This window comes from Eurosta solidaginis, chromosome 5 (assembly GCF_040869045.1).
Source record: "Eurosta solidaginis isolate ZX-2024a chromosome 5, ASM4086904v1, whole genome shotgun sequence".
NCBI lineage: Eukaryota > Metazoa > Arthropoda > Insecta > Diptera > Tephritidae > Eurosta > Eurosta solidaginis.
Genome location: NC_090323.1, coordinates 150,663,548 through 150,691,458, shown reverse-complemented (window position 1 = coordinate 150,691,458; position 27,911 = coordinate 150,663,548). Strand labels below are relative to the sequence as shown.

Below are 27,911 nucleotides of genomic sequence, written 5' to 3'. Positions count from 1 at the left end.
TTATGACTCCCACTACTCAGCACGAGTTTTTAAATAGCCTTAGATACATCTCTTCCCCAAATGAAAAATATTTTAAATTCCAAAAAGAAAATCTTAGACTTAGTGTTTACAGATGACTCTGCGGGTATTACTCTAACCCGAACTCCCCCATTATCCCTTCCTAAAGACCCTTTTCATCCTACGTGTGAGATAGTACTGGACGTTGTTCAACCTGTGATGCTCTATGTTTCTCAGCCGAATTCCCGACTCCGTTCGAGATGTTTTTCAAAGACGAATTTTAGTGAGCTCAATAAATTGTTTTCTGCCCATGACTGGTCGAGTCTTTATGCGTGTACAGACGTTGAAGCAGCGACATACTTGTTTTATAGCTCTCTGGATGCTTTCTTTGAAAGCTGTGTTCCTCTTCGTTATTCCAGTACCACGACGGGTAAACCACCTTGGTTCTCAAAGCAACTATTAAGACTTGATAATATTAAATCTAGACTCTATAAGCGTTTCACAAGATCTGGAAAAGCTATTGATTTTTCTAAATATTTAGTGGCGCGCTCCAATTTTCATCGTCTTAACCAGCAGTGTTATAAAGGTTACTTATCGTACTGCAAATTCCAATTTATTAATAACCCGCAACGTTTCTACAGATGTGTTAATTCCAAAAGGAAAACTTCTGGTTTTCCATCTACTTTTATTTATGGGTGCAAAAACGCAAATTCTGATCACGAAATCGCAGACTTATTTGCTGAATTCTTTAAACCAACCTATTCATCCCAATGTGTCCAGTCTGATATTTATCCAGATTGCTTGGAAAGTTCTAATAATATTTTAAACCCATTTATTGACAAATGAGCCGTTTATTTTGAAAGTGGCATAAGTCATTTCCAACTCGTGGTCTTAAATGCATTGTAATTTTAGAACGAATGCATATATAAATGGTTCTACAATTATAAAATAATAATAAGAATTTCATCTTTTGGATATTGGACTCCAAAAAACTGGAGGCGAGGAGAGATACAAACAAATTACCACTGAACCTAAACGACATGAAATGACTTATGCCACTTTCAAAATAAACGGCTCAAATATACTGTTCTTAATAGTCTTCTTGCATTGAAACCGATATCTTCACCGGGTCCAGATGGTGTTCCTAGTTGTGTACTTAAGTACTGTGCTGTTAGCTTTTCTGAGCCTATCTTTAAATTATTTAAACTGTCTCTGGAATCCGCATCATTCCCATATATTTGGAAACAATCGCTTATTATACCTTTGCATAAAAAAGGTAGTAGGTCTAATATTGAGAACTACAGAGGCATATCTAAGCTCTCAGCTATCCCTAAAACTTTTGACCAGATAATTACATCCCAGCTTCAATACCTGTGTAGCTCTTTAATATCACCTTGTCAACATGGTTTTGTGCATCGATCAACAACTACCAACTTGCTTGAATTTATGTCTTTTGTTATGAATGGTTTTTTAGATTGCAAACAAACAGATATAATTTACACCGACTTTAGTAAAGAATTTGACTCTGTTAATCACGAGCTCTTAGTTCACAAACTTGATCTTCTGGGCTTTCCAGCGCCTTTATTAAGTTGGATTTCAAGTTATCTTGAAAATAGGACTCAGCGAGTTTTCTTCAACAACAATCTTTCAAAGTCGTTTGATGTAACTTCTGGCGTGCCCAGATAGCCATTTGGGTACATTACTTTTTACCCTGTTCATTAATGACTAACCAAAAGTTATCTTACATTCTAGAGTTTTTATGTACGCAGTTGATATAAAACTTTGTTAACCATATCTACATTCAAACTTGTTCTCTTTTAATCAGCTTCAGTCCGATCTTGTCTCATTTCAAAGCTGGTGTACTGCAAATTTACTTTTTTTGAATTGCTCTAAATATAAGCAAATGACTTTTCACCGTGTGAAGCCGGTCCTGACATCTTATATGCTTAACGGCAACCCTTTGGGGCGGATATCTGTTGTAACTGATCTAGGTGTAATTTTTGATCCGAAATTAAGTTCACCATAAATATTTCGACCACTATAAACAAAAAACTGGTGTATTAGGTTTCATCAAATGTTGGGCTAAAGAGTTTGATGCCCTTTATTTCACAAAGATCCTTTATACCTCGCTGGTACTTCCTGTTCTCGAGTACTGTTCATGTGTTTGGTCTCCAATCTATCAAATCCATATAGATCGGACTGAGTCGGTCCAGAGACAGTTTTAAATTTTTGCATTACGAGGTCTCAACTGGGAATCAAGTACTCATGTTCCACCATACAGGACTAGGCGTCTTCTAATTAATTTGCCATCTCTAGAGAATCGTAGAGTATTACTCGGCGTTATGTTCATTCACAAGCTCTTCATTGGCATGATTGACTCCCCTGACCTAATCAGTCAACTAAATTTTGCTGTTCCTGCTAGGGCCTCCAGAGATTTTGTGCCTTTTCATTTACCCCTATGCCGGCAAAATTTTGCTAGAAATAGTCCCCTGCGTCATTGGTGCTCGCGTCACAATGATTTGTATAACTGCATTGGCTTTGAATGTTCGTTTGCCGCTTTACATACTGCTATATTCTTGGGTTTTGTCTAATATTTTAATCAGTTGAGCAGAGCTCACAGAGTATAATAATGGATAACGGTTGGTTGTACAGGTATAAAGGAATCGAGATAGATATAGACTTCCATATATCAAAATCATCAGTATCGAAAAAAAATTTGATTGAGCCATGTCGGTCCGTCCGTCCGTCTGTCCATTAACACGATAACTTGAGTAAATTTTAAGGCATCTTGATGAAATTTGATATGTAGGTTCCTGGGCACTCATCTCAGATCGCTATTTAAAATGAACGATATCGGACAATAACCACGCCCACTTTTTCGATATTGAAAATTTCGAAAAATCCAAAAAGTGCGATAATTCATTACCAAAGACAGATAAAGCGATGAAACTTGTTAGGTGAGTTGAACCTATGACGTGGAATAGAAAATTAGTAGTAGTAATTTTGGACAAAGGGCGTGGCACCGCCCACTTTTAAAAGAAGGTAATTTAAAAGTTCTGCAAGCTGTAATTTGTCAGTCGTTGAAGAAATCATGATTAAATTTGGCAGGAACGTTACTCCTATTACTATATGTATGCATAATAAAATTTAGCAAAATCGGAGAACGACCACGCCCACTTAAAAAAAAGTTTTTAAGTCAAATTTTAACAAAAAATTTAATATCTTTAAAGTATATAAGTAAAATGGAAGACCCGGAAGACGTTGTACTGCCCTAAATTTGGCCAATCTGCATACATTTTAATAAGCTTTTTCCGTCTGACACTGCCCTCCCCCCTTCTTAACTTTTTCCTAATCCTTTTATTCATTCCTCCCTCCGCCATTTTCGCTTCATCTATCTCCATCACCGTCTCATTCTATCTCTTTCTAAATCTCCTTCTCTCTTTTCTCTTCTCTCAATTCCTTCTCATTCTTCTGCATCCCTTATTGCCTGTCCCAGAAGGTGGTATGTATTTTATTCCAGTCCCAGTCCCAGTCCCATTCCGAGTCTCAGTCCCAGTCCTAGTCCTAATCCCTTTCCCAGTCCGTCTCTGGATAATATATTACTCTGTACTAAAGCACTCTTCAACAGCTTTCATTTGATATCCATATTGTATAAACAATCACTAGGCATTCACTGGCCCACGTTCTGGCCTATACCTCGAGACCCTAGTCACCCAGGGGTATGAGAATTACCCCCTACTAAAGCACTCATCAACAGCTTTCATTTGATATCAATATTTTATAAACACATTCTAGGGGTACCCGGGTCCACTTTTTGGCCTATAGTTCGGGACCCTAGTCACCCAGGGGTATCAAAATTACCCCCTACTAAAACACTCATTAACAGCTTTCATTTGATATCCATATTCTATACACACATTCTAGGGTTACCCATATGTCAACATTCAACTCCAGTAATGATATGGTGCAACAAAATACAAAAATAAAAGAAAATTTCAAAATGGACGTGGTTCCGCTCTTTTTCATTTAATTTGTCTAGGATACCTTTAATGCCATAAGTCGAACAAAAATTTACCAATCAATTTGGTAGGGGCTTACATTCTAGGACGATAACTTTTTTCTGTGAAAAGGGCGAAATCGGTTGAAGCCACGCCCTGTTTTTATACACAGTCGACCGTCTGTCCTTCCGCTCGGCCGTTAACACGATAACTTGAGCAAAAATCTTTACTAAACTCAGTTCACATACTTATCTGAACTCACTTTGTATTGGTATAAAAAATAGCCGAAATCCGACTATGGCCACGCCCACTTTTTCGATTTCGAAAATTACGAAAAAAAAAATGCCATAATTCTATACCAAATACGAAAAAAGGGATGAAACATTGTAATTGGATTGGTTTATTGACGCAATATATAACTTCTGAAACTTTGGAAAATGGGTGTGACACCTACCATATTAAGTAGAACAAAATGAAAAAGTTCTGCAGGGCGTGGTATTACATATATAAATAAATTATCGGTACCCGACAGATGATGTTCTGGGTCACCCTGGTCCACATTTTGGTCGATATCTTGAAAACGCCTTCACATATACAACTACCACTACTCCCTTTTAAAACCCCATTAATACCCATATCGTACAAACACATTACAGAGTCACCCCTGGTCCACCTTTATGGCGATATCTCGAAAAGGCGTCCACCCATAGAACTAACGCCCTCCTTTCGTTTTTCGTTAGAGATTCCCTCACCTTCTCCAAATGTTCATGCAATAGGGGGTTATAATTGCTAATCAGTTCCAAAATTCCAAGAAAGTTTCAATTATTTGGATATCCGATCAATGAATTATCCCCTATAAATGCCAATCCTTTTTCTCCAAGAAATAAAACAACATCAAGAATTCTGCGAAGTATCTCTCTCCAGCGAGCTGCTTAATTTTTAAGGGTTTCCGCTAAGAGAAAATCCACTGAACTTGCTTTTCGAATTCTCATTTCATATTGGCGCCACTCTATATAGCAAGTTTTATGATTTTGACTATTTTCTTGTTCAGGAATTTTGTCGTGTAACCTCTTCCAACCTTTTTCTTTATAATAACCTGAAAATTTTGTCAAATCCGATTGGGTATTTTCGGATATTTTGCTAAAATGCCGGCATGGAAAACAAAAAAGCGCTTCTTTTGTTGCACTCCAAACGAGCCAATCACCCTTTACTTTTTCTCCGTTTTTTTAGAGTAGTATGGAGTATGATTTGAAGGAAATGGCGACCACTTAAGTCCTTGGGAAGTCGAAATAAAATGTGATTTTAAGTTAGTTGAAGCATTTTTGACAGATAGCGCTTATAAAATTGTGCCAAAAACGTTTATCTAACTTAAAATCACATTTTGTTTCGACTATGATTATGCCCCATAGTATTTGATCGGATGCTTATGATTTTAGTTAAGTGATTTTCAATTTTAAAACAATTTTTTGTTTCTATGAAATCCTAGTTAGAGTACTGTCAATACTTGCCCTGGCTGCCCCCCTCTCCGCGGCCCTGAAATTATTAAAAAACAGAATACATACATACTTTCGAAAATACTTTGAAATCGAAAGCTTACATTTTGGTATTATTAAGCGCTGTACGCAGATCAAAAGCAAATGTTCAAGAAAAATTTTGCATTTTTTTTGAGCATGAAAATAGCAGTAGGCACAAAATTTTGGCATTTCACGATGCATGGCAATTTATATATGAATACCGCTTTTATAAAAATAAAACAAAATTTATGAAACTTGTTGACACAATTTCCCTCCCCCCCTCCCCACCACACAACAAAGCTCACGATCCGCCACTGCTTAAGGGTGGTAACAAAAATGATATCGAAAATTGTAAGGGCGACATCCAAACTTACCACTGTGTCAAAGCTATTTGAGTGCATAGTTAAGAATACAATTTTCTTCTCCGTAAAATATCTACTATGTCCTCAGCAGCACGGGTTCATTGTGGGTAGGGGGGGGGGGGGGGGGGGGGACCTTTACTTTACTTATCTTTACTGAGTCATATTTATTTATCAGTAACTTACAACGTGTCAAAAAAATATATTTTGTGCTGAATTATGACAATTATGTTTTTGTTTTGTATTATGTTACCGTACAGAAAACCATAGAGTATAAAAATGGCAGGTCATGGGCTATCAGAACAAAATATTTTGATGCAAGACTTGAACTAGATTCTGAGGAAGAAGACAATTTGGAGTTGAAGCTTTGTAACTTTGATGAGGATTCTTGGGACAGTGTTGCAGATACGGAATACCAACCAGAAACGGAAGAATTAAATGATGTCGAAGAAAATTTGATACACGGGATCATAAATGCAGAAGAAGCTGAAAAGGAGGAAGCACCTGGAAGCAGCAAACGTAAATAACAGAAACTTAGTGAGGGGAGAGGAAATTAAAGATCAGCTGCTCAAGAAATTCGTGAAAAAGAAGAGGTAATTACAAGTATTACACCTAGTACCAACAGTCTGGTCGGAAAAGATGGAAATTTTATTTGGAGTAAGGAACCTGTGGCTGTGCTAGGTCAAAAAGCTCCCTCAAAAAATATTGTTCACATTCGCCCTGGCCCAACAGCAAATGCAAAAAATTCGTTGTGTCCTGCCAGCTGATTCAAACTGTTTTTTACCGCAGACATATTGGAAGAGATTTTGATTTATACAAATAAAGAAATAATCATTCAAAGGGAGAACTATAACGATAAATCTCACGCGGTTTTGTCAAATTTGGAAATGGACGAACTTAAAGCATTTCTTGGTTTGTTAGTCTTGTCCGCTGCTCTCAAAGACAATCACTTGGCAACACATATGACGTTTGAAAGGGGAAAGGTACAAGGCAACCATGCCTGAGAGAAGGTTCAAATTTATCCTAAATTGTCTGAGATTCGATGATAAAGAAACAAGAACTGCTAGAACAGAAATGACCAAACTAGCTCCAGTTTCTTCTCTCTGGGACAAACTTCTAAACAATTGCAGAGTGAACTATAAACCTGGAAGCTATATAACCATTGATGAGCAACTAGTTGGATTTAGAGGCAAATGTCCATTTAGGATGTATATTCCCTCTAAAGCCAACAAGTTTGGGATCAAAATTGTCATGCCTTGTTATAGCGGTACAAAGTATATGTTGGATGACATTGTTTACCTTGGAAAAGGAAGTGTACCTCCTGCAATGGCTGCTGGTGAATATTATGTTCTTCAACTGCTGAAAAATGTAAAGGGCACCAATTGAAATGTCACGATAGATAATTGGTTTACGAGTTTACCACTCATTCAACGTCTCTGTCATGAATATATATTATTTTTTACTTTTTAGTTAATTTTATTAACCAATAATAAAAGCTTAATTTTAAAAAGTTTTTTTTTTCTTTAATTTTATTGTTCATTTTGTTCCCACGAGAATAGGACAAAAACGGTCCATCCCCCCAGAGGTCCATTGTAAAGGGATAAGGGCTTCAGTACAACAGGGTTCACCCTGGTACCCTGAGGCGCAACGTTAGCGATATGAAATTTGTATACACCCTCATATCATTCAGCCCTCGGCACGTGCTCACCTTGGAATTGGGTCATAATTACTAATAATAAATCAGAAAAAATCCGCATTCATAACCAACAAATTTTCTCTGTGGCAGAGATCGGCATCAGGTAACTTTTTTGATACTCTAATTTATCCGCAGCAATTTGAGTATGAGTACGTATAAAACAACCAAGCGTAGCTAGCCTGATCTATTATTTTACATACAAAAATTATTGTGTAAATATAAGCTATGATGCATATAGATACAAGCTACAACGGTCTCTCACGAACTATTCTCGTGTTTGGTTTGTTTTCGTATGAAATTTTAATTGAAATACGAAGCAAAAGTTTGCTTCGAAGGGTGAATTTCAAAGCGCAACTGCTTGCTCAGCTAATCAGTTATCGGCTGAGTGAAAGAAATTGTGCTTTTCAAACGATACGTTGAGCCAACTGTCAACAACCCATCGATAAAAACGTTGAGTGAATGGAGCGGAAAATTTTTAATGTCACTAATTTGCCGTAAAGTTGCATCTCTGCGTTCCAAGAAGTTATCACTAATCAACTTCGCCAGCAGTGTTGCTTTTGGAATGCGCCCTATGCTTTGTTCAACTCATTCAAATGGATTTGTATATATGTGCATACACATGTTCACGTGTTCTTGCTACAACAAAACGTAATATACATTCATACATACATATGCATAAACAGATTTTCGAGAAAACATATCGTATGTGTTTGTCAAAAGTAGCTTCACTTCGGATATCAGTATCTTCGGTTGTCAGAACTTTCGCGTTCAACGCTAACGCGGTGTCAGGATGAAAAAGACTCTCAACCAAATTACTGATACGAATCGCTACGTTTGAATAACCCTGACTGAGTATGAGTACACGATTTTTTATATCATGATCCGAAAATATTGGGGCATATTCATAATCGAAATAAAATGTGACTAAGTTAGTTGAAGCATTTTTGACAGAGAACACATATAAAATTGTGTCAAACAGTGTTAACTAAGTTAAAATCATATTTTATTGTGACTTTGCCTATGTCGCGTTCAGTTTACAACTACTGATTGCTGATCTCTGCTATGTGGGTTAAATCTGTTTTTAAATATTAGCCGTGTTTTTTTTTACACGTAAACGTCTATACGCTTATACTTTATATGGACTGGTAAGCGTCAAACTTTAAATACACCTCTGAAGTTGCTGCGCATAAAATGTGTAATACTAAATATCAATACGCATTATACTCAGATGTAACTGAAATATGTAATTTTGTTTCACCCTTTACACTAATTCTATGTGTGTCCAGAATTCATCGCAACTGATTTAGCTATATTTTATACACAGGCATACAACAGAGGGTCGTGTCTCCGCTTTTCGGTACGCCCTGTAGCTGTAGCTAGTTGTTTAACCACTGCCGCTAGATGGGTCTCCTAAGCATTATCTAAGCGAGGATAGGCGCTTTTTTCACGCGCAAACGTAAACGTATATTCGTGTATAAAAAAACGGCTAATATTCCAACTTCGCTTAGCTAAAATTCCATCGCCAAAAATCTGTAAAACAAAATCAAGTGCGCAGAAAAGTATGCAACACTTACCGAAAACAGCCTAACCGCGTTAGCGTTCGTGGTATCACAGAATTTTTACACTTCGAAAATGACGGCTGTTGTTACTTTGAGTCTTCGTTTTCACCATCTGGATTAACAAAGTCATGAGCTTGGGCATTCGCGCAATTTTAGTGATGTAAATTTCATGGCGCCAGCGCCAATGCGGTGCCAGCTCAATGGTAGCTAATTGACGAAATGACTCCAAACGAATTTTTGACGCTACTTAGTAGTGAGTGCGTAGTACATTTCACTTGCGCTATTGAGTGAAACGACTTTTTTGTGTCAGGCACGAGTTTGGTGTTATTGGCGCTACTGGCAATGATGACACTGAGCTGATGACGGTAGCGCTGCTAGTTCAGCTTTTGAATCAGAGAAAAAATTTATGACCCGTGTAAATTATTATGGCTTTGGCCGTGTAAATTATTATGGTGTATTTACACCAAATAAATGCTGCAGTCATAACAACCGGAGTCATTTTTGAGCTGTATATTTTAGATTTAATGCACAATTAATATGGGTGTGTTTGAGCGGCCAAATAATAACAATAGTATTGCTAAAGTGCTGCTAAGTTGATGGAATATCGCTAATTTCCTAGCGATGATCAATAGATTGTCAATATTTCGTTCAACTGACGCGCGAATTGCCACATCTGCTCAAATTTTCCAAGATTTTCCATTCTTGTATTAACTTAAGCTGTTATGCCAATATTTTTCAGCCAGCTTTTTTCAAATAGGTAATTTTTCCAAAAGCAAAATAAATTACAGAAAAGATTACAGAGTTAAACAGCCTTAAAAATTCAGTTAGGTTGGTTATACACAGAAATACAATAGAGGGTTGTGTCTCCGCTTTTCGCAAGCGTTGAGATTCACCATGCGTATTGAAGCACAAGAAACGCGTATTTCAGAAATGTCGGCACAAATTTCAGCACAGATATCATCTCAGATGTCCACACAACTAGAAGAGCAGGAAGTCCATATATCATCTAAACTGGAAGCGCATATGGAAGAAAAATTAACCCAGTTTCATGAAGGCTTCAGTGGTCGACAGGATAAAATCGACGCCGAGGTGGATGCTTTGAGAGGACATATCGAGCAGTTACAACTAAATCGTCCAGCAGTTTCAGCGAGTAATCCAAAGGTAAAAACACCATCCTTTGACGGTTCTGTTCCTTTCCAGGTCTTTAAGCTACAGTTTGAGAAGACCGCAGCAGTGAACAACTGGAATGCGGAAGATAAAGTTGCTGCACTGTTCGTGGCATTGAAGGGGCCACCAGGGGAATTCTACAGACGATTCCCGAAGGAGAGCGGAACAATTATGAATCATTGATGGCTGCTGTAGAACGACGTTATGGAAGCGAGCATAGAAAACAGATATTCCAAATTGAGTTGCAAAACCGCTACCAAAAAGCAAATGAGACATTGCAGGAGTTTGCTTCAGATATTGAAAGATTGCCACATCTTGCAAATGCGGACGCTCCCGTGGAATACATTGAAAGGGTAAAAATCCAGAGTTTCATAAATGGCATACGGGACGTGGAAACGAAGCGAGCTACATACGCAAACCCAAAGCTGACATTTGCTGAAACGGTATCACATGCATTGACTCAGGAAACGGCCTCACTATTGAGTAAACCAGCATACAAAGCTCAACGGGTGGAAGTGGAAAGACCAGATTGGGTAGACACAATTTTGGAAGCACTGAAGGAATCACAACAGAAAAATGCCGGAGTTATTAAATGTTTCAAGTGTGGCAACCCAGGTCATATTGCACGACATTGCAGCAGCGGTCCCAATAGCGCCAACAATGTGGGTGGTCGTAAACGCAGAGTAGAAGGTGATGAGCAAATCTCCAAGACCACTCAATCTTTAAACTAAATCGAGTCAGCCGCAAGGGGCGACAGCTGGCTCCCGCAATTGAATGCCCCATAATCTCTATCTCGCAGATTAGAAGAAGATCGAGCAATCTTACTGTTGGAGGACATGTGGACGGAAAAGAACGTTTACTGACTGTAGATACGGGTGCATCTCATTCCATCATTAGAGCGGATTTAGTCAACAAAAAGATAAGACCATTGCTTGGAGCAAGATTACGTACAGCCACGGGAGAGGACACCCAGGTAATTGGAGAAGTAGAATGTGAAGTCGCAATTGGGAACGTTACGGTAGTACACAATTTTATAGTGGCAGAAATTGTTGATGAAATCATAATTGGAGTGGACTTCTTAATCGACCAGGGCATCAAGATCGACATGCAAAGCAAGACGATGCGATATAAAAACATGGATGTACCACTTAATTTCGGCTGGGAGAGAGGCTACAGCAGTAAACGAGTGCTGGTGGAAGAGAGTCAGCAAATACTACCAAAATCCGAAGCAGTCATCTGGGCAAAGGTTGATGGACATTGTGGGACAAACAAATTGTGGGTTGTCGAAGCAGCAAACAAATCAGCACTAAACATACTTGTGGGAAAAACCCTGGCTATGACAAAACAAGATGGACGTATTCCGGTAAGAGTACTCAATGAGTTCAAGTCACCACTTAAACTGACTAAAGGAGCTATTTTGGGAAGATGCCAAGAGGCTAAAGTAGTTATTAACTGTGAACAGCTCCAGGAACACGTTTCAGCTAGTAATACTGATCTTTCAAATGACATCACGGCATGGACGCAGGGGCTAGAGGAAGAATATTAGAGTAAGGCAAAACAACTGCTCCTAAAGTACGCGAACATATTTGACCAGGATGATTCTAAACCAGGCCGCACCAACGTTGTGAAACATCAAATTGACACTGGAGATGGGAGGCCGATCCGTCAAGCTCCACGTAGTGTTCCACTGGCGAAGCGGGAAGTTGTGAGTCAAATCATTCAAGAAATGAGCGACAGCGGCGTCATCGAACCATCAGCTAGTCCATGGAGCTCACCGGTAGTACTTGTAAAAAAGAAGGATGGAAAAATGAGGTTTTGCATGGACTACCGGAAGTTGAATGACGTAACGAAAAGGGATAGCTACCCATTGCCAAGAATTGACGACACTCTGGACTCGCTATCTGGTACGAAATGGTTTTCCACGCTGGACTTGAAAAGCGGCTACTGCCAAGTGGAGGTGAAGGAGGAAGATAAAGAGAAAACAGCCTTCAGTGTCGGTGATGGTCTTTGGCAATTTACAGTGATGCCTTTTGGACTTTTTAATGCACCAGCGACTTTTGAGAGACTCATGGACCAGGTACTGAAAGGACTACATTGGAAAACATGCTTGGTGTACCTAGCCGACATCATCGTATTGGGCAAGAACTTTCATGAACATCTTAGGAACTTGGAGGAAGTTTTCCAAAGAATAGCTGGCGCTGGTCTGAAGTTAAGTCACAAAAAGTGTGCGCTGTTTAAAAAGGAAGTAAATTATTTGGGTCACAAGGTAACGACAGAGGGCATCTGCACTGCGAACGAAAAGATAGAGGCTGTAAAGGATTGGCCAAGACCACAGAACCTACATGAATTAAGAAGTTTCCTTGGCCTGTGCACATATTACCGCCGATTTGTACCAAATTTTTCCAGCGTAGCCCATAACCTCCATGAGCTTACAAGAAAAAAAAAGCTTTTGAATGGAAGAAAGAGCAAGAAGTGGCTTTCCAAACATTGAAGGAGCGTTTGTGCACTGCCCCAATGTTAGCATATCCGATTTCAGGAGCAACATTTATTTTAGATACAGATGCGAGTGGATATGCTATAGGAGGCGTTTTATCACAACTGGTCGATGGACAGGAGAAGGTAGTTGCATATTACAGCCGTTCGATTGGAAAACCAGAGAGGAACTACTGTGTTACGCGGAGAAAGCTGTTGCAATTGGTAGAGTGCATTAAACATTTTCACAAATACCTCTACGGCCAGCGATTCCGTGTCAGGGCAGATCACGCAGCGTTGAAATGGCTTCTGCAGTTCCGTAATCCGGAAGAACAATTGGCACGGTGGATCGAGCGACTACAAAGCTATGACTTTTCCATTGAGCATCGGAAAGGTAGTACCCATGGAAATGCCGATGCAATGTCACGAAGGCCATGTAGTTTGGAATGAAAGCACTGTTCAAATGACGAGGCTAAAGAAGACATTATAGATGTTCGGCTAATGACTATAACGTGTACGGATGAATGGGACAAGGAACAAATAAGAAAGTAGCAGCTAGAAGATACAGATCTGTCACACGTTATGCAAGGGCTCGAACGAAACGAAAGACCAAGCAGAGAGGAGATGTCAGCAGAGAGTCCCTTTGCGAAGTCATATTGGTCACAGTGGAACAGTTTAGAGTTGATATCCGGTTGCATTCATCGAGTATGGGAGAGTGAGGATGGTCAATGCAAGAAGAAACTGATAGTTGTTCCCAGAAACAGGATTTCTGACGTGCTCAGCGAGCTGCACAATGGTACAAGTGGAGGTCATCTTGGAATCACGAAGACACTCGAGAAAATTAAGTAGAGATTCTATTGGGTTGGTTGCGGTCAGTCGGTCACCGAGTGGATTGCCAATTGCGAGGTATGCAACAAAGCGAAAGGGCCCAAAACCCGAAGTCATGGCCAGATGAAGTAGTATATTTCAGGTGGACCATTTGAACGGATCGCCATGGAAGTCGCAGGTCCATTTCCTACTAGCAACCGCGGAAACAAATACGGACTGGTGGTTATGGATTATTTCAGTAAATGGCCAGAAGTATACCCAGTCCCAAACCAAGAAGCAGAAACAGTAGCAGAAGTGGTTAAAAACGAATGGGTTGCAAGGTATGGTGTACTAATGGAGTTACATTCTGACCAAGGCAGGAATTTTGAATCAGCTGTGTTCCAAGAAATGTGCAAGAAGTTGGGCATTCGAAAAACACGGACAACTGCATTGCATCCTCAGTCCGATGGTATGGTGGAACGCTACCGATCGGCAGTACATGACGCAACGGGCCAAACTCCCGCAAAGGGAATTTTTGGCAATGACCTTCGACTGCCAGCTGATTTGAAGTATGGGATAGATGCCGATGCGGAGAGGAATGACAAGAAATCCACTGGTGTCTTGGAAGAAGAGCTGAGAGAGATACACGATCTGGTAAGGCAAATAGCAAAGATTATGAGTGACAAGATGAAAGCGAGGTACGATAAAGCAATTAATTCGGAAGGGTTTCAGGAAGGAGATTTGGTGCTGCTATACAACCCACAACGAAAAAAAGGTTTATCCCCGAAATTGCAGTGTAACTGGGAAGGCCCATACAGAGTTGTAAAACGGATCAACGATGTAGTATACCGCATACAAACCACGAACCAAAATGAAAGTGGTTCATTTAGAGATTAGCAGCGTTTAGATCCAGAGATTTATCTGATCGGGACGTTCAGACTTAGGTGGAGGGCAGTGTCACGGATATTAGCATCACTAAGCTATACCATCACTAAGGCGATGCTAAAGCCATGCTAAGCGATATTTACGTCAATAATCAAATCATGTATACACATATATAAGGCAGCCGAGAGATGTCACACACAGATGCATTTACTTATACGCCTATGTGTGCGCGAGAGACTGTAAACTACAAACATTCACATCAATAATTCAATCATTATGTATCTACATAAACGAATAAATAATGCGCCTACATATATGTACCATGTACGAATACGAGCAGCGGAGAGTAAATGCGCAAACACATGCATATATCTGAGATACTCCTATAAGTATGCAATGAGAAAAACTATAAAATTGTGCAATTGTAGTTACAGCTGAGAAGTTTGAGAGCTACTGGACTAGTAGATTCTGGAAGCGCCTAGAAGATGTACATATAAAATTGTGCAATTGTAGTTACAGCTGAGAAGTTTGAGAGCTGCTGGACTAGTAGATTTTCGAAGCTTCTAGAAGATGCGAATGTTAAAATCAAAGAGTATAAAAGGCGACATATGTACATGCGCTGTAATTCAGTTTGATTTGAGCTGTTAAGCAGTTACGACTAAGACGATATCTAGCGAGCAATAGCAGTATTATTTTGAAAGTCAGTTTCATTTAAGCTATCAGTTTGGTTATTAAGCTATTCGTTGCACAGTTTGAGTGTTATTGTGAAGAATTTTAAAAAAAGGCCATTTTTCCATTATTCAATATTGGAGTTATTTATTCAACAGTTTAGCGATACGAACCTAGCAAAAGGGCAAATAAGAGGATTTGCAGCAAATTCGTTACAATATTTATGCAACATTTTGTTTTCTTTAATATTAATTCAAGTTATGTCTTTGATATTAATTCAAGTTACACTTTTTAAGCGTGGTGACCGATAAGAAAACAAATTTTTTACTTTTATTGAATAAATGAGAAGTTAATATTGCCTTTAACTTTAACTTTAAATTTAACTTTAACTTTAACTTTAACTCTAACTTTAACTTTAACTTTAACTTTGACTTTAAGTTTAACTTTAACTTTAACTTTGACTTTAACTTTAACTTTACCTTTGACTATAACTTTAACTTTAACTTTAACTTTGACTTTAACTTTAACTTTAACTTTAATTTTAACTTTAACTTTAACTTTAACTTTAACTTTACCTTTAACTTTAACTTTAACTTTCCCTTTAACTTTAACTTTAACTTTAACTTTACCTTTAACTTTAACTTTAACTTTACCTTTAACTTTAACTTTAACTTTAACTTTAACTTTAACTTTAACTTTACCGTTAACTTTAACTTTAACTTTAACTTAGACTTTAACTTTAACTTTAACTTTAACTTTAACTTTGACTTTGACTTTAACTTTAACTTTAACTTTAACTTTAATTTTAACTTTAACTTTGACTTTAACTTTAACTTTAACTTTAACTTTAACTTTAACTTTAACTTTAACTTTAACTTTAACTTTAACTTAAACTTTAACTTTAACTTTAACTTAAACTTTAACTTTAACTTTATTTTTAACTTTAACTTTAACTTTAACTTTTACTTTAACTTTATCTTTAACTTTAACTTTAACTCTAACTTTAACTTGAACTTTAACTTTGACTTTAACTTTAACTTTAACTTTAACTTTAACTTTAACTTTAACTCAACTTTAACTTTAACTTTAACTTTGACTTTGACTTTAACTTTGACTTTAACTTTACCTTTAACTTTAACTTTATGATAGAGATCAAATTTTATGTATTTGGCCTGTTGCTAACACCGAACCTTTTTCGAACCTTTTTTGACAAATATCCGTTACGGTTCTTTTTGATTTAGTCGCCAAGCCCGGGATAAAATCTATGCAATATCTTAATGAATATAAAATAACAACTGTTGGCACAATAAAAAAAACAAAAAATAAACCACAATTGCCTATTGAAGCTACAGATATAACTGGAAAACGAGAAATAGTGCACGTGTACAACTCAACAAAAAGAGGATTTGACAGTTTTAATCAGATGTGCCAAAACATGAACCATGGCAGGAAACCCAGACGGTTCTGTTCCTTTCCAGGTCTTTAAGCTACAGTTTGAGAAGACCGCAGCAGTGAACAACTGGAATGCGGAAGATAAAGTTGCTGCACTGTTCGTGCCATTGAAGGGGCCAGCAGCGGAAGTCCTATAGACGATTCCCGAAAGAGAGCGGAACAATTATGAAGCATTGATGGCTGCTGTAGAACGACGTTATGGAAGCGAGCATAGAAAACAGATATTCCAAATTGAGTTGCAAAACCGCTACCAAAAAACTTTAACTTTAACTTTGACTTTAACTTTAACTTTAACTTTGACTTTAACTTTAACTTTACCTTTAACTTGAACTTTAACTTTATGATAGAGATCCAATTTTATGTATTTGGCCTGTTGCTAACACCGAACCTTTTTCGATCCTTTTTTTGACAAATATCCGTTACGGTTCTTTTTGATTTAGTCGCCAAGCCCGGGATAAAATCTATGCAATATCTTAATAAATATAAAATAACAACTGTTGGCACAAAAAAAAAAAAAAAAATAAACCACAATTGCCTATTGAAGCTACAGATATAAATGCAAAACGAGAAATAGTGCACGTGTACAACTCAATAAAAAGAGGATTTGACAGTTTTGATCAGATGTGCCAAAACATGAACCATGGTAGGAAAACCAGAAGGTGGCCTCTAGCATTTTTCCAAAATATGATGAACATAGCTGCAATAAATGCATACATCGTTTACGCGCACAACATGTGTAGCCGTGGGCAAAAGCCAGAATCCCGACTTAATTTTATGTTATCTCTACACAAGGAGTTAACGGAAGGATTTCAAAGGAAAAGCATAGCAACTAATACAAACATGAACCTGGCGTTGAAAAAATCCATTCAAAATATTGTAGGCACAAGCCAACAGGCCCATAGTGCAGGAGAAAACCAAAAGGGGCCAAGGAAGTACTGTATTATGTATTATACCAAACGTAGATACACCACCACTTATTGCAATTGCGGTGCCCTTACTGTGCTTGAAAAACAATTTGTATTGATTCATAATCATAAAAGTCAATAATAGAGTATTATTTTTGCTTATTTTATTTATATTATAATAAAAAATTACTCTTATATTATATCCTGCCTTTAAATTTTTTTCATTTTAAACTACTACTTTACAAAATAAATCAGATAATAAAGTAAAATTTACTCATCGGTACCTATAAGCGCCTACAATTTAACCGTACCCTTCTAGGGTTAACCTATATCGCGCCATAGATTTTTCGATAGGATTTGTGCTCAGGAAAAAAGTTCCACTACACATACCCAAAATAAGTAATTTTTGGGCTTGCAAAATTTCAACGATTTTTTTCGATTTTTTATGCATTTTTTCGTTTTCAAGGCTCCAAATCATTTTTTATGTATTGTTTTTCGTGTCAATTGGCAAATGCAAAATTGGTAAATCCAATTTTTTGAAAAAACCAAAAAAAAAAATTCTTTTATGGAGATTTAGAAGAATTTTGGTCGAAAAATCGATTTTTTTTGCAGGCTCAGAATTTATTTTTTGGGTATGCGTAGTGGAACTTTTTTTCCTGAGCCCAAATCCTATCGAAAAATCGATGGCGCGATATAGGTTAACTTTCGTCCATACAAATCGACCCAGGTTAATGCTTGGGCTTTCACTCTGAGTTTTTGAAGTGGATCTCTTTTTACTTAGAGAACGGAAGTTGTGCCGTTCGGGTAGATAATGTGTCGTCTTTTCTATTCGCGGCAACTTCTGGTATCCCCCAGGGCAGCGATTTTGGTCCGCTACTATATGTCATATTTATTAACGACATATCATATTGCTTTTCAAGGTGTAAGTTTTTCTTTATGCGGACGACTTAAAAGTTTACCATGAAATTAAGTGTTTGGATGATTCTTTAATCTTACAAAGTGAGCTTGGAAACTTATAAATTTAGTATGTCCGTAATCTTCTATTAGTAAATATTGATAAGTACCATTTTACCAACTATGCTAAAGGTTCTGGTTTAGTTCCTATATCTTAGACGTTCAATTAAAAAAGTTAACTAAAATTACAGATTTGGGTGTGTATTTTGGTACCAAGCTTACCTTTACCACTCACATAAGATATTTAGTTTTTAAAGCGTGCGCGATATTGGCTTTGACCCGCCGTTCCTGCTCATCATTTTCAGATCCTTATACTCTAACTATACTCTCAAACTATTGTACGCATAATAGTGATATCGAGGTTGGAGTATGCGGTATTTGCTTGGAGACCTTTTCATGCTGTTTATGTCAAGAAGTTGGAGTCTGTTCAGAGAGCTTTTGTGCGCTTTGCGTTGCGGTCGATGAACTTTGTAGACCCTGTACCATCATATCACTCTCGCTGTTTACTGATAAATCTTATGTCACTAGACTACAGGCGAACTCGGTTGTCAATGTGCGTTGTCTTTGATATCGTTTCGGGCTCAATTGACTGTTCTTACCTCCTCATGAAAATTTGTTTTAACGTCCCCTATCGTATCCTACGTTGTAACGATTTGTTTTATATGGGTGTTGCTAGAACGGTTTATGCAATGAATGGTCACCTTAGGAAGACACTTTCTCAATTTAATGCTTATTCCTATTCCTTGGCGTTTGATTTTAGTTGTAGTAAATTTACATTTAAGAACCTTATTATTAGACACTTGTCATAAAGTAACTATTGTTTTTATGTAAGCTATGTAAACTTGAAGTTTTGTATATTAACAGTCTGTAAACACCTTGTTTGTTGATTAAATAAATAAATTAACAGTATGCACATTCCAGAGGTAGACCTTACAATCCCTACTTTTAAAATTAGGATAATACACAATCCATAATAAACATGCTCCGCTTCATCGCCGTTTATATACCCTTCGAATATTTGCACGTAATTTTTCCTTCAAATGTCCATATCATTCCTGTAGTACATTCCCAAATATGATCGAGATATATGTCATTTTTCTGTTCCTCATTTGCAGGTCCTTTCTCGTCTCACCGTGACTGTGCTGTCGTTGCCGTTAGAGCACATTTCACGATTAAAATGCTAACAGCCAGTCTATTGTCCAACAGATGGAAACCAATCACCATTCTTGCACACCAGTTTAAAGACCTGCTAATTCTTCAGTTGGTAAAAATCTCGGATGGTATTCAAACCAAGGAATTATTTTCATACACCACAAGCAATGCTGAAATAATTACACATACATACATGGCTAATCGCATAAAAGGTGGAATAAATTAGGACAGGAAGATACATGGCTACATATATAATCGCATAAAAGGTGGAATAAATTAGGACAGCAAGATACATGGCTACATATATAATCGCTTAAAAGGTGGAATAACTTGAGACCGGAAATACATTAGCAATCGACGGAGTACCGGTTGAGACGACAACAAAACTGGCAGCTATATAAATATAAGTAGGTACAAAATTTAGAAACAAATTGGGCGGCCTTTATTGATGCTAAACAATGAGCAAAAACGAACGTTTTTGCTTAGGATTTTTTTTTGTCCTCTTTAAGTAGGAATTGAGATATGAAAGAAAATTAGTTAAAAAAAAAATTTTAGAAACACATTTGTATTAAACATTGAACAAATTAAAAAAAAAAAAAAATATATATAATTTACCTTGTTAAAATTTAAAGTAAAATTTCTTTATAGAAAAAGGAAGTAGCAAGAAAATTAAAATTTCTTAAATTCAAAAAAAAAACTTTACTTATATTTTTTAAATGTTAAAGTAAATTGGAATGTTTAGGACACTTCTTTAAAATAGTCATTTAACTTCAGACAGTTTCACCTTTCCTTTGGTGAAAGCCTATAGGACATTTTTATAGATTTAAAAATAAAATTGCTATGTTAATAACAAATAAAAATGCAAAGAGACTCCTCGGACATTCCTCTCTATTGGTGGGACGAAAATACCCGACACACTAGGGACCTACCAAAAGAATTAGAAGGTTTAAAGAAATTATGGAAGATAATAGGTATGGAAAGGGAACCCACAATTGAGGACATTATAAACCCCACTACCAGGGTGGAAGAAATAATGCGTATGATGAGGAGAGTGTTCCCCAACAATGCCAAATGTTGAGTAGCATCCGAAAAAAAAGTATATAAAAAATATTGTTTAATACGAATATATAAAAATATTTTCAAATATATTATAAACTACACTAAGTTAGTATAAAATTTTGAAAAAAAAAAGAAAAAATTTTTTTTTTGGAGTAACAATTTTGACAAAATAAAAAGTTATAAAACAAAATATCTATCATCTTATTAACTTTCAAAATGTCTTGGTGGACAAAAATAGCCCAAGGCATTATGATAGCCATAGCTGGCTACGAGGTAGGAAAAGGAAACTCTGAAACATCAGAGAACAGGATAGTAAAATATGAACCACCAGCTGAACAAGAAACAAAGGCTGCTCCAAACATTCCAGATGTTTGGCTAGCGGTTTTAATATGCATTATCGTGCTGTTAATCATAGCGATAGCCGCTATACTTAAAACCTATACGAAATTTAAATATAGGCAAACGAATAACGTGCAACAGCGCGTCTAATATCCTTTGTGTCTCATACCCAAGTTTCCAAATTCAACACTGAGGAAGAGTAATAAACAATTGAAATAAAATCTCAAATAGAAAATCTTAAAATATCATAATAGACGGTAAAGGCAGCCCTGCCTAAAGCGAACAACAAACCAAAAACTTGCATAACACCTCTAAATGCTCTTGACAAAATTAGTCAATGAATAATGAAGAATAGTCACAAAGGGAACATATAAACATATTAAAGCGCTATTTACAATAAAAGACTAGTCGCGCTCGTTTTTCATCTTAAGACAGAAAAATAGTAGCGTAGAAAATTTTCAAGTAACCAGATTGTTGAGGAAGTTATTGACTTAGGACAATATTCGACCAAGCATATAAGAAATGGCGGCAATCCAGGACTTGAAAATTATAAGAAAATACACAGTTGTCCTGAGAGACAAATTGGTGATTAAGAATTGAGCATTTACTGCAGTAGGCGAATTTATAAAATAATAATTGTTAACAAAGTTCTCTAAGACAAAACAATAGCACTAACCAAAGAGGTTGTGCGTGTGACAATCCCGGTATAAAAATAAAAATATTCTTCATAAATGTTATAACGATTCTGTCTTGGTGGCCGCCGCAGAAATCGCATGACAGATAAGATCAAATAAATTGCTGGAAAAATAAGAAAAACAAATTAAAAGATAGGATAATTTTTACATCCACTGTACCTTTTTTCCATTAACCAGCTAAACTACTACAACAAATATAAATTACCTCGCTCTTCCACCAACTACAGCTACTAAATAATTAGCTATACAAATTTTATTGATTTTAAGTTTAATGTAACCCTAATAAAATAATATAACAATGAAAAGGTGTTAAGAAATATATATAAGTATGAGGTGTTTCAGCTATAAAAACTCGCTTTTATAGAAACCATAATTTTAGGAAAAAAAAATATTTTTTTCTTTAACTCCGATAAAATAGAATAGGAAATAGTAATAGGAAATATGTTTTACGCTAAATAGAATTGGATAGTAGTAAGAAATATTCTTACTTCAAATTCCTCAATAGATTAGAAAATATTAATAGGAAAATATTTCGATAGGAAAATAGGTTGCATGATTAAAATGGTAGGAACAATAAAAATAATTAATAGTCCATCTAAAATATCTCTTAGAAAGAATCTAAAAAGAAATATTCCAATTTGCTCAATTGTTTAATAATAATTTATATCTAAACAATTGAAAACAATTTTTTTCCTGCTTCATATTTCCATACAAATATTAAAAATAAATTCTAAAAACAAGCGGATTTTAGATGGGTCGACACATTTAAAATCCGGCAATAAAATAATAAAATAAACAAGATAAATAAAATAAGTAAAATTTAAGAATTCTATATCTAAAAATTTAAAATTTTGAAAAAAGGACGCATACAAAAACTAAAAAAAAAAATATATATATAAAATGTAAACATTTTTGAAAAAAAGGGATATGCATTAAAGTATAAACAATAAAAACATCAAGGTCAGCAGATCAAAAGCAAAGCAAACAACCTCTTTCACTACAATATCAAGTAACAATAAAATATAAAAATCATTGAAAATACGACAAAGAGCCTTATACAATTGTCCACAAAACAATTATATAACACTCTCTTTTCTAAGGCGGATGGTGTAGCATTATACGTCATACCCACTGTAATGTAGCATTATGCTTCATACCCACTGTAACACACTTGCAATAATACGTATCATGAACTCCAAATATATTTTAGTAATAATCATATTACAATATTTTCCAACATAAATTATTGAACTAACCCAGACGGTTAACTAACATCAATGGAATGCCGAATATGAAACCCTTATCTGTTCACAGCTAATAAATTACTTATTACATACAACCCATTATGGGAACTAACTAAAATACTCACATCGATATTCCAACGTTGCGAACAGGCATACAAACTTACAAACTTACGTGTATGCATAGCATTAACCAAAGTACTCACATTGATCTGCTGACGTAGCTAAATAACATATACAAAACTACATGTATAGAGTCATGAATAAAAAACTACATGTATACAAACTGGGTTATTCTTTGTACTTGACAAATTGTCAATAATACGAACTGGATAAGATTATTGTTCAGCCCCATTCATGAAAGGTATGAAGTCTTCGGCATAGCCGAAGACAGTCCCGTCCTTACTTGTTTATTTTATATTTATCTTAAAAATCGTTTAGATATGTTCAAATTTCACCAAATGGCTTTTTTCCCCTTTTTTACGGCTAGACGCTTCAACATTCATAACATTTCATCAAATAGTTACGTTTACGTTACATATTGTTGAAATACGTGATTCGTAGTCATAGTTTTTACACGCAGACCACAAACAACCTGAAATTTTTCATCCTCACACATAGTACCTACCTAATTTTATACCTTTCATGAAAATGAAATGGTATATTAATTTCGTCACGAAACCCAAAATTGTAAGTCCTCAAAGGAAAATAGATAGACCCACCATTAAGTATACCGAAATAATCAGGTTGAAGAGCTGAGTTGATTTAGCCATGTCCGTCTGTCCATCTGTCCGTCTGTCTATTTGTATGCAAACTAGTCCCTCAATTTTTGAGATATCTTGATAAAATTTGGTGAGCGGGTGTATTTTGGTGTCCAATTAGACATTTGTCGGAACCGGCCGGATCGGACCACTATAGCATATATCCTCCATACAACCGATTTTTCAGAAAAAGAGGATTTTTGTAATATCTTACTCAATTTAACAGGTTGAAGCTTCAAACTTCATCATGTACTTTCGTATATTGCAAGTATTGTTGCCTGAAAAAATTGATGAGATCGGTCGTATATATAGTATATATCCCCCACAACCGATTGTTCAGAAAGAAACTTTTCGTAATTACTGCCCTATTTCAAGAGCTAGAGGCTTCAAATTTCAACGAATGCTTACGTATATAGCATATATTGTTGTCTGAAAAAATCATACAGATCGGTGGTATATATAGTATATATATTTAGATTTAGATTTAGATTTATTTATTAAGTCTATGGTTTAGTAACTTTACAGACTAAGACGTACATAGGTTATTAATTATATTGAAAATAGTACATACAAAGTTTTTCTTTAAATTCATTGCGATTTAAAAATATATCTAATTTTATTTCTCTACATAACAAATTAAATTCCGATAGCAGTCTGATAATTGGTTCATTTTGAGCATACCTGGTTTTGCAGAGGTCAATAGCAAATAAATCATGATGTCGTAAGTTTCTGGCTGGAACATTGAGTTTAATACAACGCAATAAAAACGGACACTCAATAGTCCCATTGAGAACATCACGAATAATAACTAAACCAGATATCAATCGCCTACTGGCAAGAGTATGCAGACTGATCAGTCTGCACCGCGGAACATAAGATGGAATAAGCATATTAAACCTAATACTGGATAATGCAAATTTTAGAAGCTTTTTTTGTATACGTTCAAGTCTATTGGAATGCACATCATAAAACGGATTCCAGATTATAGAAGCATATTCCAATTTGGACCTTACAAATGTATTAAACAGCAATTTTTTAGTATAAGGATCCTTAAATTCAGAACTATTCCGTCTAATGAAAGCTAGAGAGGAATATGCTTTAGGTATAATGTAATTCAAGTGATCAATAAACGTGAAATTCGAGTCAAAAACAACCCCAAGGTCTTTGATTTTGTAACTAGAACTGAGGACAGAGCCAGAAATAGAGTACGAAGTTATGAGTGGCAATCTAATTTTGTTGAAGGTGACCGAGCAGCATTTTTCGATATTGATCATTAGCATATTTCGATCACACCATTCCTGGAATTTGTTAACCTCATTTTGCATAATTTGAATATCAGAGAAGCTTGTTATTTTTTTTTAAATTTTTAAATCATCGGCATAAAGTAGATGTTCACACAAGGAAAAACACTCTGAGCAATCGTTGATGAAAATAACAAAAAATAGAGGACCAAGGATACTACCTTGAGGAACCCCAGAGGTAGCTCTATATGAAAATGATTTTACGCCATCAACAACAACATAGTTAATTCTACATATTAGATATGATTTTACCCATGACAAGAAAGTAGAATGAAAGCCAAAATTTTCAAGTTTTTTAATTAATAAGTCGTGAGACACTCTATCAAAAGCTTTTGACAAATCAGTATAGATTGTATCTACCTGAAAGCCCTCAACAAAGGCTGAAAACAAAAATTAGAGAAAACAGTTAGATTAGTGACCGTAGATCTGCCCGGTATAAAACCATGTTGAGTATACGAAATATAGGGCTTGATAGCAAATGACAATTTAGAGCTAATGATTATTTCAAATAATTTAGCAATAGTAGTAATTTTAGAGATGGGACGATAGTTCAAAACCAGATTCTTACTCCCACTCTTAAAAACTGGAGTAACAGAAGTCACTTTCCATTCATCTAAAAAATGACCTGACCTAAGAGACAAATTAAACAACAAAAGTAGCGGATACACTATAGATGACGTGTATTGTTTGAGAAAAAAAGCAGAGATATTATGAGTATCTAATTGCTTGGAGCATTTTAGGTATTTTATAGCTGCGAAAATATCATCCTCAGTTAAAACTAGGGAGCCAAAATCAAGCGAAGGAGGTAATTGCCCAGCACTAGAAGTATCAATCTGAACACAATTATCAACAAAATTAGACTTAAAAAATTCAGCAAACAGATTTGCCCTTTCATTAGCGGTGCTTGCACTCATGCCATTGTGAGGCACTATGGACGGAATAACTGACGAAGAACGTTTTGAATTTACAAAACTCCAAAAAGCCTTGGGATTAGATTTAATATTCCTTTCAAACCCGAGTAAATAATTTTTATAAAGAAATTTATTTAGACAGTTAAACTCAGTCAAGTATTTCTCATACATTACTCTGTGCTGCAAATTACCAGAACATTTATAAAGCTTATGAAATTTATTGCGAAGATTCTTTAATTTTTTAAGCTCCGATTATGCCAGGGTAGTTTATGGACCCTTGGCGGTAAACGTGGAATATTTCCGAAAGATATACTACTTATTTTACTCTTAAAAATGTCAAAACAATCAGTTAGAGACCGATCTGCGAATAGGGTTGGCCAATCCTCACTTAATATTAGATCATTAACAAGATCAAAATTACACCGCGAGTAATCGAATTTAAGCATCGAGTCAGTGCAAAGATTTGGATATTTATAAAACTCAAGTTCCAATATAAGTGGAATGTGGTGTTTATCAGTCACCGATAAAGGAACCTCAGACTTATACAATTGAAATTTCAAATCAGGACTAATGAAAATAAGATCCAAAAGCCTGCTCAACTCATTTAGAAAACCATTAATTTGCATTAATTGTATACCAAATAACCCATCAATTACGCATATTTCACTACACCTATTCACATTACTTGGAATAAGCATATCTTCATCAGCAATAGTAGACCACGCAATTTTATTTAAATTAAAATCACCCAATACACAGAGTTGTGCATTATCATTGGGGAGATTTAAATTTAAAATATTATCAATATGATCAAAATACAAATCAGAGCTATTAGGAGGAATATAAGAAACACAAATGAAAAGCAAATCATCACCATTCGAAATTGACACACACAATTGTTCAATACAGGAATCAATATTACTTAAAGTTACTTCAGCAGCATATATAATGAACTTTACTGCTATCAAAACACCTCCTCCACGCATAGTATTCGTTGCCACACAATCTCTGTCTCTTCGAAAAACAGAATAAAAGCTCCTATTAAAAAACTCCTCACTGCAGAAATTAGCATTAAGCCATGTCTCTACCAACACGATGACGCCATAATCACATTGAGATGTAGCAGCATAAATAGAATTGGCTTTTGTTCTGATACCAGACATATTTTGGTAATAAATTTTGAGATTTTGATTAAGATGAATATTACGAATTCGCTTATTATGACTAACTTGTAGGGTCTCAATTGTATCTATGTTTCCTGCATATTTTGGTCTCGCTTTGGAAAAAACCTAAAAGGTCTAACAGACACATTTGTTGGCCACAGAGAAGCATCAAAAACTTTGCTATAGTCAGTAGATAAAACACGTAATTTGAAAGAAACTCTTACGAGAGAGTTATAGTCAGCATCTCTTTTGATCAGTTTAAAGCAAGCAATTCTTGATGGATCGATGTTGGTATGTTGAGAAATATATTGAATAATGTTATCCTCTTTAATGGACGGCTTAAAAGAAGATAAGTGAAGCCATCTATATCGCACGAAAACATCCAAATCAGCATTCACATTAGTACCACTAACAACATTATATGGCTTATCAGCGTTTGATTTAAACGAAATTTTTCTCTGTCCCTGTATACCAACTTCATTCGATGGAAAACGATCAGCAGCAGAGGCAGCGGCACCAGCAAATGTTTTAGAGATAACACAAATAGTTAGCAGCATCATTATTTGTAGTAACACAAGCAGAATTATTATTAACACCCTCAAGTAGAGTAGGTAATTTATTTGTCTCAGCGATCTCAGCAGAATGCACAGGTTCATTGTTTGCAGTCTACAATTAATATTATCATTTGCACCCACAGGTAGAGTAGATAGTGAACTTCTCTCAGCGCTGTCAGCAGAATGCACAAGCTGAGCAGCAGGCGATGGCAGAGGAGATGATTGTTTTTGCATTGACTTAGGTGCGCCAACCTTAGTTTGTGAGCGCGTACGGATTGCATTGTTGGAATCGACAGTAAGC

At 36.0% G+C, this 27,911-nt stretch overlaps 1 pseudogene; it reads left to right on the top strand.

The window, feature by feature from the left end:
• LOC137253940 (prostatic acid phosphatase-like) overlaps window positions 1-27,911 on the top strand; it is a 437,997-nt pseudogene that overhangs the window by 213,496 nt on the left and 196,590 nt on the right.